We start from the raw sequence: 12,160 nt of genomic DNA, 5'->3' as shown, positions 1-12,160 counted from the left end.
CAACAGCGATTCAACTGTTACATGCTGCGGTAGTTAAACCCCTTTCCTCTGCATGACCTGTCATTGCCACAGTAAATAGATGAAACCCACTAGCATGAGTAGGAGTTGTTTGAGCCCTAATGTGCCTACTCATTCATGCTTGTTTGTCATGCCTGCTACTGCTTAGAGTTGAGTCAGGTCTGATTCATCGGGGATGATTTGGAATGTGGTGAACATGTCCTACTGTTGAGAGCTAAGTGTGTGAACACGATTTGGTAAAGGTAGCGGTGAGAGGCCATGTAGGAGTACATGGTGGGTTGTCTCATTACAGCCGTCCTCAGGAACTGAGTTCTGTGTTTGTGATCCATGAACAGTTACTACCACACATTGGGTTCCGGTAACTCGGCCCCTCTCGACTTATTAACCAACTCGATCTCTGTCCAGGAGTTGCAACTAGTTTCTGGTGTTTGTAGGTAGTGTTAGTAGTCTACCAAGTGGCACCCGGTACAGGTGGGCTTGGGACAGACTAGGCACCGTGGCCGGGTATGCCAAGCGTCACCCATTTGGTGGGCTTGGAACCCTATACACAACGTTTGGGGCCGTGAACGATACCCCGGCCGGATCTCCTTGCGGATGGAACCCGAATAGGCGATAAACCTGGACGAGAGACTTGTGTGGTTAGTCAGGTCGTGGCCGACTCCCTCGCCAGGCTTCCGCTTGAAGGTTGCCAAGATACACGACGTGTACATGGTGGTAAGTGGCGAGTGCGTGTGTGAAGAAGTACACCCCTGCAGGGTTAACATCATCTATTCGAATAGCCGTGTCCGCGGAAAAGGACTTCTGGGTTGCCTGTACAGTTCATAGACAAGTGACAGTGGATACTCCAAAATGCGCAAGATAAGCGTGAGTGCTATGGATGGCGTTCTCGTAGGGAGACGGGAGCGGATCCATAGTGGTGTATTGGTATGGTGAATATGTGGACTCGTGTGCGCCACCTCAAAAGAGTTACTTGCAGTCGTAGTTCAGGATAGCCACCGAGTGAAAGCTGGCTTGCTGCAGTTAAACTCCACCACCCCTTTGTTGATACCGATGCATATGTAGATAGTTCTGATGTAAGTCTTGCTGGGTACATTTGTACTCACGTTTGCTTATTTTATGTTTTGGAGAGAGACTTTAGTCTCGCTAGTAGTTCCGCGTGGACTTCGACGTTTAGCTTGTTACCTCAGCTACGATCTTGTACCCTTGGGAGGGTCTTGTAGATAGTCAGGCTTCTCAGCCTTCTTCATTTGTAGTTGTCTGTACTCAGACAAGTTAAGCTTCCGCATGTGCTTGTTGCTTGTATGCTCTGTATGTTGGGTCATGAGACCCATGTTTGTAATACTTGGCTCCTCGGAGCCTAATGAATAAATACTCTGAGTCGTAGAGTCTTGTTGTGATGCCATGTTGTATTTGCACATATTGAGCATATTGTGTGTATGATTGAAATGCTTGGTATGTGTGGGATCCGACAATCTAGTTGTTTATCCTTGGTAGCCTCTCGTATGGGGAAATGTAGTCCGGTGCTTCCACTGAGCCTTGGTAGTCCGCTACAGCCCGGTTTACCGGAGTCCTGCTAGCCCAGCACTACTGCTCCGGAACACCTAGACTGGCCGGCATGTGATACACTTCGTTCCTGTGTCTGTCCCTTCGGGGAAATGTCACGCGGTGACATCCGGAGTCGTGCTAGCCTGCTACAGCCCGGGTTCTCGGAGTCCTGTTAGCCCAGTTGCTACAGCCCGGATTCACACGCTGCTGACCAACATGCTCGATGTTGTTTCATGTATGCCTGTCCCCGTAAGTTAGTGCCACTTTGGGTTCACGACTAGTCATATCGGTCCGGGTTCTCTGTCATATGGATGCTAGCGACACTATCATATACGTGAGCCAAAAGGCGCAAACGGTCCCAGGCCAGGTAAGGCGACACCCGTGGGAATACCGTGCGTGAGGCCGCAAAGTGATATGAGGTGTTACATGCTAGATCGGTGTGACTTAGAATCGGGGTCGTGACAACTGGTCCTTCCTTCGGGAGGTGTTGCTCAAGCTCGGATTCGATTCCCACTGGGTTGCCCGGGTGATGCAGTTAGTGACGAGTGGTCGGACAGCTGTCAATATAAATGGGGAGATCGGGCCCTACTTCATGACTGGCCAAGGGGTACGGCAAGGAGACCCGATTTCCCCATTTCTTTTCAACCTTGTGGTCAACGCCCTAGTGTCGATCCTAGATTTGGCAAAACGCGTCGGCCACATTAGGGGGATTTGCCCCCATCTTGTGGCCAATGGAGGTCTGACCCACCTCCAATATGCAGATGACACCATCATGATGGTGGAAGGATCAGACGAGGACATTCAGAACATCAAGTTCCTCCTACTCTTATTTTAGGAGATGTCGGGCCTCACGATTAACTTCGCCAAAAGTGAGGTGATGGTCCTTGGATATTCTCAGACGGAAGCTCAGCGAATCGCCAATCGCTTGAATTGCCGCTTGGGGTCCTTCCCAACTACTTACCTTGGCATGCCACTTAGTGACACGCGCCTTCTGGAGAAGGACTTCCGTCCAATAGTCGCCAAGCTCCAACCTAGGATGGAGCCTTGGCAAGGGAGATGGCTTTCCAAAGCCGCTAGAGTGATTCTGATGAACTCCTCCCTGATTAGCCTACTGATGTACATCATGGGATTCTATAGTCTACATGAATCCCTTCATCATGAGGTCACCAAACTTCTTTCCAGATTCTTCTGGGCTGGAGAGAACAGTAAACAGAAGTACCACATAGTGAAATGGTCTGAGATCTGTAAGCCTAAGGACCAAGGAGGTCTTGGAGTCATCTCTTCCAAGCGGATGAATATTGCCCTCCTCTCCAAATGGCTTTGGCGGATTCAGACCGATGAGGGTGGCCTATGGCTTGAGATTATCCGCGCGAAGTACCTTCGCGGGCAACCGCTGGCCTTCGCTCCTAGATCTGGAGGGTCCCAATTCTGGCAATCGGTGATCCGTCTGATGCCAGTCTTGCGCATTGGGACCTCCATTAAAGTGGGCTCCGATGCCGACACGCTATTCTGGCTGGACAGATGGGCTGGGAACCGACCCTTTGCGTAACGCTTCTACGTGTTATTCTTGATCTGTGTTCGCCCACAGCTCTCGGTCGCTGTGGCCTTAGCTGACTTAGGCGCTATTGCCTTCCGCTGTACCTTCGGGGCGGTGGAGCTCGAGCAATGGGAGGAATTGCTCGAGTGTATTGCTCTCTAGTCCCCCTCCCTTGAGCCCGACTCGCTGTCTTGGCATCTCGAGCCAAGTGGTAGATTCTAGATCCCTATACCAGGCGATTGTTCCCACTCCTGGCCCGGTAGAACTATCGGTGCTTTGGGAGATTAAACTCCCCTTGAAAATCCGCATTTTTCTCTGGCAATGGGTTCGAGGCCGCCTCCCATCGGGAACAGAGGTCCGAAAACGTAATGGCCCTGGGGATGGACTCTGTCCCATTTGTTTGGTACCGGAAGACTGCAACCACATCTTCTTCCGGTGCCCTGCAGCGCAGTTCCTCTGGAGCTGCTTCCAGGAGGTGGTTGGTGGCAATTGGTGCCACGACAACCTCCCAGACTTGTTTGGGGAGGTCCTTAGACTCCCCGGCGCTAGTCACGCCCCCACTTGGGTGGCTGTGGGTGCCCTGGCATGGACCCTCTGGTGTACCCGCAATAAACTTGTCATCGAACTCGTGATTTCGTGTCGTGTGACTGATGCAATCAATAAAATGTGTGGCTTCTTATAGCTATGGAGACCGCTTAGCAAGCGATGCAACCGAGACATCATCGACAACATCATGGCGGGTCTTCGCTCCTCGGCATCGGCTCTTGCTCCACCACCGCCACCGTCGCACCACCCCCTGAGCCGGATTAGCTGTTTTTTAGCTTTGTTTGGGGCTTGTCCTGCTGTGCCCCAACGTGACTTTATGACTTGATTGTACTTTATACTTTGTGTTGGATGCTTGGTTCGTTGCTTTATAATATAAAGCAGGGGAAACCCTTTTTCTTAACCAAAAGGCAGGTGGTGTTACTCTTCGTACAATCTAAGGTAAGTAAGGATCAATCACAAACAATCATACAATACAATCAAACAAACATACTGTTTCGAGTAGAGAACGAGAGACAAAAACACAAAGATGTAAAAGTGAATAGTTGTTCTCAATGATGATGGGATTACACATATATATAGCCCACGAAGGGGTGCGTCCGAAGGGACACGAGACAACCGTCTCGATTAGGAAAAGCAGGGATTAATAGGATTAATTAAATCCTAACACTCCCCCTAATCCATGCTTGTTAGTGTAAGTATCATCATCTTGAAAAAGCTCCTCCAAAAACCCCGTGGGGAAAATATGAGGAGATAGGTGTTTGACATGTTGCTAAAACTCCTTCAAACCCAGTGGGAAAAATAGGGAGAAAATGATGCAACATATAATGGTTATTGTCTCTTTTAACTGAATACGAGAAAACTCATAGTTTAGAGGACAATAAATATGTCGTATATACTTTCTTAAAAACCCCGGCGGGGAAAACAGAAAGTATGACATATGATCTCATGTTGATATTACCTCATTAAAAACCTTTACGAGAACCTGTAAGGTAAACTCATGAAGGGAAAAAGAGTATAATATGATGCATTGAACAGGAACAATTAAGGAAGATACTCCCCCTGATTCTTGCAAAATTCGAAGCCATCACATACCAAAACATAGAAGTTGGTAGAGACCCGCTGAACAAATCAGTCGCATGACTTGACTTGCAAGATATGCAATATAGTGATATTGCTTATTATGTAACCTGTTTGCATCTGGGCAACACAAGAAACATTATCGTTGAGATAATGGTTGGTGAATGTAGCCATGAGGTCTGTTTCGAAGACTCTTCATGAGAGGGTTACCACACCTAGTAGGAACACTAAACTTGTCTATGATCTGACATAGTGGGGATCTGATCGATGTATCCAATGATATTGGTGTTCAGATTTCTCCAAAACTGAAAAACCAGGACAAGATGTTTCATGCCTTGGAGATATCGAAAGATATTCTTGAGTACCAACCAATTGTGCTTGGTCGATCCAATGACATATGGAACGTTGAGTCCCAATATCTCATTCCCATCATCTCTTGGTCTAAATAGATCTTTCTCTACGTCTAGAGAATGATCTACCATGAGAGTTATGGATGGATAATATTTGTCCACAATGAATTTCTCCAATATATTTTGGATATAGACAACATAGTATACCATAATGTATGAATGAAGGTGCTCAAGTTGTAGTAACGAGCGGTGTTTTGGTTTACCCAAATCCTTCATTTAAACTCCATCATTAGATGATTACATGTGTCGTCATTGCAGACATACAAACATGGATAATCATCTTTACAGGAGTAATCCTTTTGTATAAGGAACTCACTATGTCGGTTGTACCATATGTACCAACCACAATAAGTCGTATGGTGACTTACTAGTTTTACACAATGTATGTTGCATTTTGTATTTCGATTCAGAAGTGAGATTCCATCGGGAATCAAACATATGTATCTGAATCTAGTGATCCACATGGATATGTAATCACTACATCTATCAACTGCGGAGATAGATGATTTTGTACTGCCAATGATATAAGTTATCAGAAAGAGATTCCACCTCTGGAGAATAGGTGGGTATCTGCGCGTCCCCTTGTGCTACAATACTTGCTCTTTGTTTCACCACGTCTTTGTTCTCAATTCTGTTTCCAGAAGAAAACTGGTGTAGGTATTGCTTATGAATACCTTCCCATTCTTGAGCAAGATGATTTCTACCTATATTATACCCTTTGCTTGAGTTCAGTCCGAGTGATATTCACACTTTGCCATGGCCATGGTCTTTGGACCTGAATCATGTGAAAGATTTGCAATCTAGTTGAGAGATGTATGTTGACAATTGTAGACTTCCGGTTATATGATTCTCCAGAATCTATATATCAATATATAGTTGATGGAAATATCATTAACCATGGTGACTGCTCGCGATTTCCCAATGCGATTGAGTCGGTTATTCCGATGTCTCGGTCATTATGTGCACTATGACCTGGGTTGGTGGAGGTTTCCCATCCACTGGGTGTATACTACCCAATAGGTGTCTGTCAACGTGAAGTTGAATTGCATTTACTGATTCACAGGCCTTGATATCCTTGCTTGCGGGAAGCTGAATCCTGATGTAATTCTGCCATACATCTCCCCCTGTTGCTATGAACGGTGAGTGGAGTGAATTTTGTTGGTACCATCACTCTTTCAGGCATATTTTTGCAGGATTGTAGGATTGTGTGACACCTTTATAGTTAGTAAATGAATCTGGCAGGTTATGCAATGTGGTGCAAATCTTCTGAACGCATGGTTCAGATCTTTGAGTATGTGGATTTGAGGCAGAAAATGTGTTGAACATTCCACTAATTTCCTGGTATTCTTTATGGTACTTGAAATCTCCCCCTAATGCCTGGAAATGTTCCTCATTGAATCAGCATACTGGCCTTGAATAATTCCCCATGTGAGGGGCTTGAAGTATTGACGGTAATACAATTATTCCTCACATAGATCCCAACTATATGTTGAGGGGCCAATGATGTATGCCGGGTGGTGAGATCGGTATGCAACCGAATTACCGCAGATGGGAATACTTGGTAGATTTCCATGTATCAAAGATAGAGGGGAATAAAATTATGCAGTTCCGTCATGAGCGTGTAAAACTCCATGACTCCAACGTAAAGTTGGTAAGTTGCAATTCCAAAGTAAAGTGAGCTTAATTCTTTGGATATAGGATTCCACCAAACCATCTTGAGTCTAGACATTAGGACAAATTGCTAAACTTCAATCCAAGGGCCATAGAGAAGGCACTCAAGCAGAATTCTGCAATGTTATCCATTCGATTTGCTCAAAATCGATGTCAGGATAATGAGCCAATGGTTTCGTGTGAATAAAGCACACACTTAAGACAATCATGTAGATGTCTTTTAGAACTATGGAACACCTGAATAGTCTAGTCAATGGATGGGAAGAGCCATTTACCTCAACTTGATGCATTCAAGGAGTCTGGGTGGTTCAGCGTAGACTTTAAGGTGCGCGAGCCTTTAGCTTCGCTGTGTCACATGTAGTGCACATAAAATCCAAATATTGTTAGAATTTAGCATCATAATAATCATGAACTATTAGAATTGCTGATAGTTTTGGTTTCAACCCAATGTCTTGATGACCAAGGCGTGTATGCAAAGTTTGTCATGTACAAGACATTTTGGAAAACTATCTTGGGTGCAACATGTGCTACGGGTTTTGTAGTATGTGTAGTACAATCCAGATGATACATAAAGAATGTGCTTGCCATATCCGTTGCATCTGGTAAAGAGAAGTTATTTTCTTTGTTGTCATCATAAGTTTCGCTATGGAAACTGTTTTGACGGATACCTCTATAGTTTAGTAGGGTACGAGTTAACCCGGGAAGCAACAAAGCATCCTGACATTACTCGAGTACCCACAGGGATAGTAAATATGACTCGAGTTGAGCCAACAAATACCTCATCGCGTCCAGCAATTTTAAAATATCTCCTTTCTCTCAACGAGAGTGGAAACATTTCACTTCCCTGAGTATAGAGCTTGTGGTGCATATGTCCACAAGGCACATATCATTTCATCAGATTGACCCCCGTAGAAATCTATATATAGACATGAAGATTCTTAATATGAAAATCACTCAGATATATAGAATACATACAAATGTACTTGTACCAAAGTGCTGATACAATATATTGTGATATACAATATATGATGACAACAATACTTATGTTCTTATTAGAACATCGTAAATGGACATAAATTATGTTGACCACTCAGGAGATTGAGAGACTAAACAATGTCTTCAAACATGTTAGTTGAGTCATATTCAACCACACGTTCTCCATGTCCATAGGATCCCGTCATCACTGGTGATGTCGGGTTGAAGGTTGAAGTGATATTCAAACCTTTGCCCGTGAGTTCATTGTGTCCCAAGAATTGCTGATATAGAATAACCATATGCTGAGATCTGAATCTAATGCCTTATAATGTATAAGACACCATTTTTCTGTTAGCGGTGTGATCCTGACCAGAAGTGAATCCTGGGTTGCACACATTATCCTACGAGACACAAGAGTGATCATGATGTCCATGGACCAGATAGGGCAGTGGTGGCCATTGAGGGCGAATGCCTCAAATTCTATAGCCATATGTTACCGCTATGGGTAAACCAGAGATAATCAATTTACGTTTAGTAAATTAAAGACCATCACGGTTGATGTTGTAATGAACATAGCAAAATCAATGGGTATTTCAAGAAGTTATCTTGAAACCATTAGTGTAAATCTCAAATTGCTAAATATGACACCTTGAAGGTAATCTCCAAAATGGAGTAGATCTCGCAGCACTAGGGAGTATAATCTGATGAAATCAGTAGATACTCACTCGTAATGCCTTATGTCATGACTTAGTAAAATGTGTGGGAGAGCACTTTGTAAAGCAATCATAATGTCAAAAACAACAAAATGTAAGCTTTATCAGTAGTGATCGATAATCTGCGTAGGCAGTAGATCCATATGACTACCTTGTGATCCCAAGCATCAATTTGATGAAATCACTTTGAATTTTGCATTTGTATTTGCATGAAATTGAAAATTTCAATTGCAAATTGACGTATTAATCTCGACATGTCTTAAACATGGAGATACATACATTCCGGATTGCATCGTACTCAACAAAAATACACTACTATTCACTACTGGAATCAGGATCTTTGCCGTCAGCCACTTCTTTGCCGTCCGCTAGCTGACGGCAAAGGAGGTCTTTGCCATCGACATACCGAAAGCTGACGGCAAAGAGAGAGCGGACGGCAAAGAGCGTGTTTGCCGTCAGCCAGTTCTTTGCCGTCCGCTTGCTGAAGGCATAGACGCTTTGCCGTCCGCTAGCAGACGGCAAATAGGGAGGGTGGCCCACTACTGAGAACCACCTAACGGCCACTTTCTTTGCCGTCTGCTCGCTGACGGCAGAGCCTCTTTGCCGTCCGCCAGCAGACGGAAAAGAGAATAGCCAACCTAACGGTCGTTTCCCCTCGGCCCCACCCACTAGCTACGCTCTTTGCCGTCTACTAGCAGACAGCAAAGAAACTAAACCTAACTAAAAAATGGTCGCCCCGCGCCCCACCCCTCTTTCTCTCCCCCCTCTCTCTCTCCCTCACCTCATCCGCGCCACCCCGATGCCCGCGCCACCCCGCCGCCCCCACCGCCCCGCCGCCCCGACGCCCTCGCCGCCCCGACGCCCCCGCTGCCCTGACGCCCTCGCCGCCCCGCCGCCCCCGGCGCCCCGCCGCCTCGACAACCAGGTGCCCCGCTGTCCCAAGGCCCTAGCCGCCCCGACACCCTGGTGCCCTGCCGACCCACTCCGGTGAGCTCCCCCCTGTTTTTTTTATTTTTTTCTACTGCTAGTAATTAGGTTAGTTAGTACTGTTAGGTTAGTTTGATTTTCTCGGTTAGTTAGGTTAGTTATTATCTTTAGACTAGGTTAGTTAGGTTATTTTCTAGGTTAGTAAGGTTAATTAGTTTGTAGGTTAGTTAGGTTAGTTCTGTTAACCAGTAGAATAGAAGTATATAATTACCATATCTAGTTTTAGTTTTACTAATTACTACTCCTAGAAAACAACCATGTAAATGATTAGGATTAGGATGCATATGCATCCCTTTTCTTTTGTTTCTTGAAAATCAGAAAAGAAAAAGAAAAGGCAGGTTTAGTCATCATTTGTCAATTAGTTGGCAGGGTGATCTTAAGCACCTAGCTCCTGCTTGTTGGGACCTGACAATGCTGTGATATTTATCTTTCTAAAGAAAAAACATTCTTATTTCAATTTGACTTCACACAAAGAAAGAATCCCTTTACTTTAATTTGCTTCCTCAGAACAACATTCGACGGTATCTGAAGTACACCCAAAATGAGTATATCATCATAAGAAAGAAATGTTCTATAATTAATTTGAGAACATGGCTAATATCTTGGTCTAATCAGTTAGAACTTTTTAAACTCTTTTATAGCTTGTCTATGCAAATACTAGTAGTTTAGACTGCCCTAACAAGTGCTTTAGGCTTGCCTGGCTTAACTGAAGAGTTGGTATGATCAGAAAAGTGTAGTTCCTCCCTATGGGAGGCCTAATCTTCCAAGATATCTGAGAGCATTTGGACATGTTTGGCAATAGACATAAATGGTTTTGAGGGGTTCTAGTGATGTCATCTTGTTCTCCAAGAGATGATACTTGGCAAGATAACCAAATATGGCATTTTTGACATGCTAGAATTTTCTTGGAATTTATAGAGAACATTTCCTTTGTAAATATTCCAAAAGCTTGAAATATCAGAAAAGGGTTTTTGATGGATTTGACCAATATTTTGAACATGACCGTTTGTTGAAACTCTTATATATGGACAATATATGTCCAATGAGCTTCCCTAAATTTTCTCAAGTATTTTTGAAACACTAAAATAATTTTAACCTATTATAGACCATTTCTGGCCTTAAGAAAAAGCCTTTAATTAGTTAGTTGGTTTTTAGGTTAATTACTTACTTAGTTAGTTAATTAGTTAGTTAATTTTTTAGGTGTTGTTTTCACCCACCAAATATTTTATTATGTTTATGTTGTACTAATTTCGTTTAGTCTTTGTCATTGCAGGTGTTGACAGATGGTGGGCACAGGTCGAGAGCGCTCCGAGGCTCCTTCCTCGGCGCATGCTGGGAGGGGTGTTATTATTCCACCCCAGCACCTTCGGAGAGCGCTGGATGATAGTATGCAAACACCGGCGGACGCTTCTTCTTCGGCCAGGAGAGGTCGGGGGAAGCCGAAGAGGGCTGCTAGAGGTGGACGTGGCGGCGGGAGAGGTAGGAAGGCTGCTGCACCTTCCTCACTGCCACCCCCAGCTGATTCTCTGGACCACCGTAGTGCTCCGTCTCAGGTGGACCCATCTTGGACTCCGGTCCACGAGCCTCGGGTCGACGAGCCTTCGTCCCAGGAGACTCGGGTCCAGAGCCTTCGTCCTAGGAGACTCGGGTCCCTAAGTCTTCGTCTCACGTGACTCCGGAGACTAGTGGCCATGCTGATGGCGAGAAGACTTGGTCAGACGATAGTTTTAGCGAGGGCGAGCTGGTTGAGCAAGGCAAGAAGGTCTACCAGTGTGGTGGTACAAAGCTCCCGGCCGTGCCGATGACCCACGATCAAAGGTGGTTGATTCAGCCTAACGGGGAGAAGTGCATTTACTCTTTTTTAACCTTTTTCCTTCATGTTTCTTCAAATTAATATCTAATGTGATGGCCTTGTCATACTACAGGGGTTGGATACACGCCGATGGTGTCCGCAGGCCCAACCAGGTCCTTGGTGTGCTTTGCCGGCACAACTTCCCAGGGTGGGTCACGTTGCCTGGTGAGGATCAGTTTCCACAGCTAGCACTGAGCTAGGAGCTGTACGTGGCTGCCCCGGCCCCAACGGAGGAGAGGGTCGACGGTGTCTTGTGCGAGACGGTGGCTGACATTGTGAGGCGGCGGTTTTGGGTAATTTCTCCTTTACAGAATTAAAAATCAATAGTACCTAGTGATTGTACAAATCAGTGTTGTCTTGTTCGATTACAGACCTTCTACAGGTGTACTGAGGAACACGAGGAGGAGGTGGCTAGGGTTCTTGAAGCCGAGTGCAAGTGCCTACTTCAGAACTTACGGCATGAGGCTAGGGTGCAGGCTGTTCGAGACTACTACGCCTCGACTAACATTAGGAGGGCCAAGAAGAAGTGCCGCGGCAAGTATCTGAGTAAGGAGAAGTACATGAAGGTATTACCTATTCTTAAGGCCTTGTACTTAGTTACCTATTCGTAGGCGTAGCACTGAAATTTCTCGTTGCCAAACTTAGGTGCCCCCGAGATGGTGTGCGGATATGATGGACTGTTGGGAGGCGTTGGTGGATGAGTGGTGCTCTCCCCAATGGCTAGCCGAACACAACAAGGCTAGGGATAAGCGTGCCCATGCGAGGTGTGCCACACCATCAAGGGAGCTCCAACCTATTTGAGTATGGGGATCACTGGGTATGTGGTTTG

This window comes from Aegilops tauschii, chromosome 6 (assembly GCF_002575655.3).
Source record: "Aegilops tauschii subsp. strangulata cultivar AL8/78 chromosome 6, Aet v6.0, whole genome shotgun sequence".
Taxonomy (NCBI): domain Eukaryota; kingdom Viridiplantae; phylum Streptophyta; class Magnoliopsida; order Poales; family Poaceae; genus Aegilops; species Aegilops tauschii.
This window is presented reverse-complemented; position numbering follows the sequence as displayed.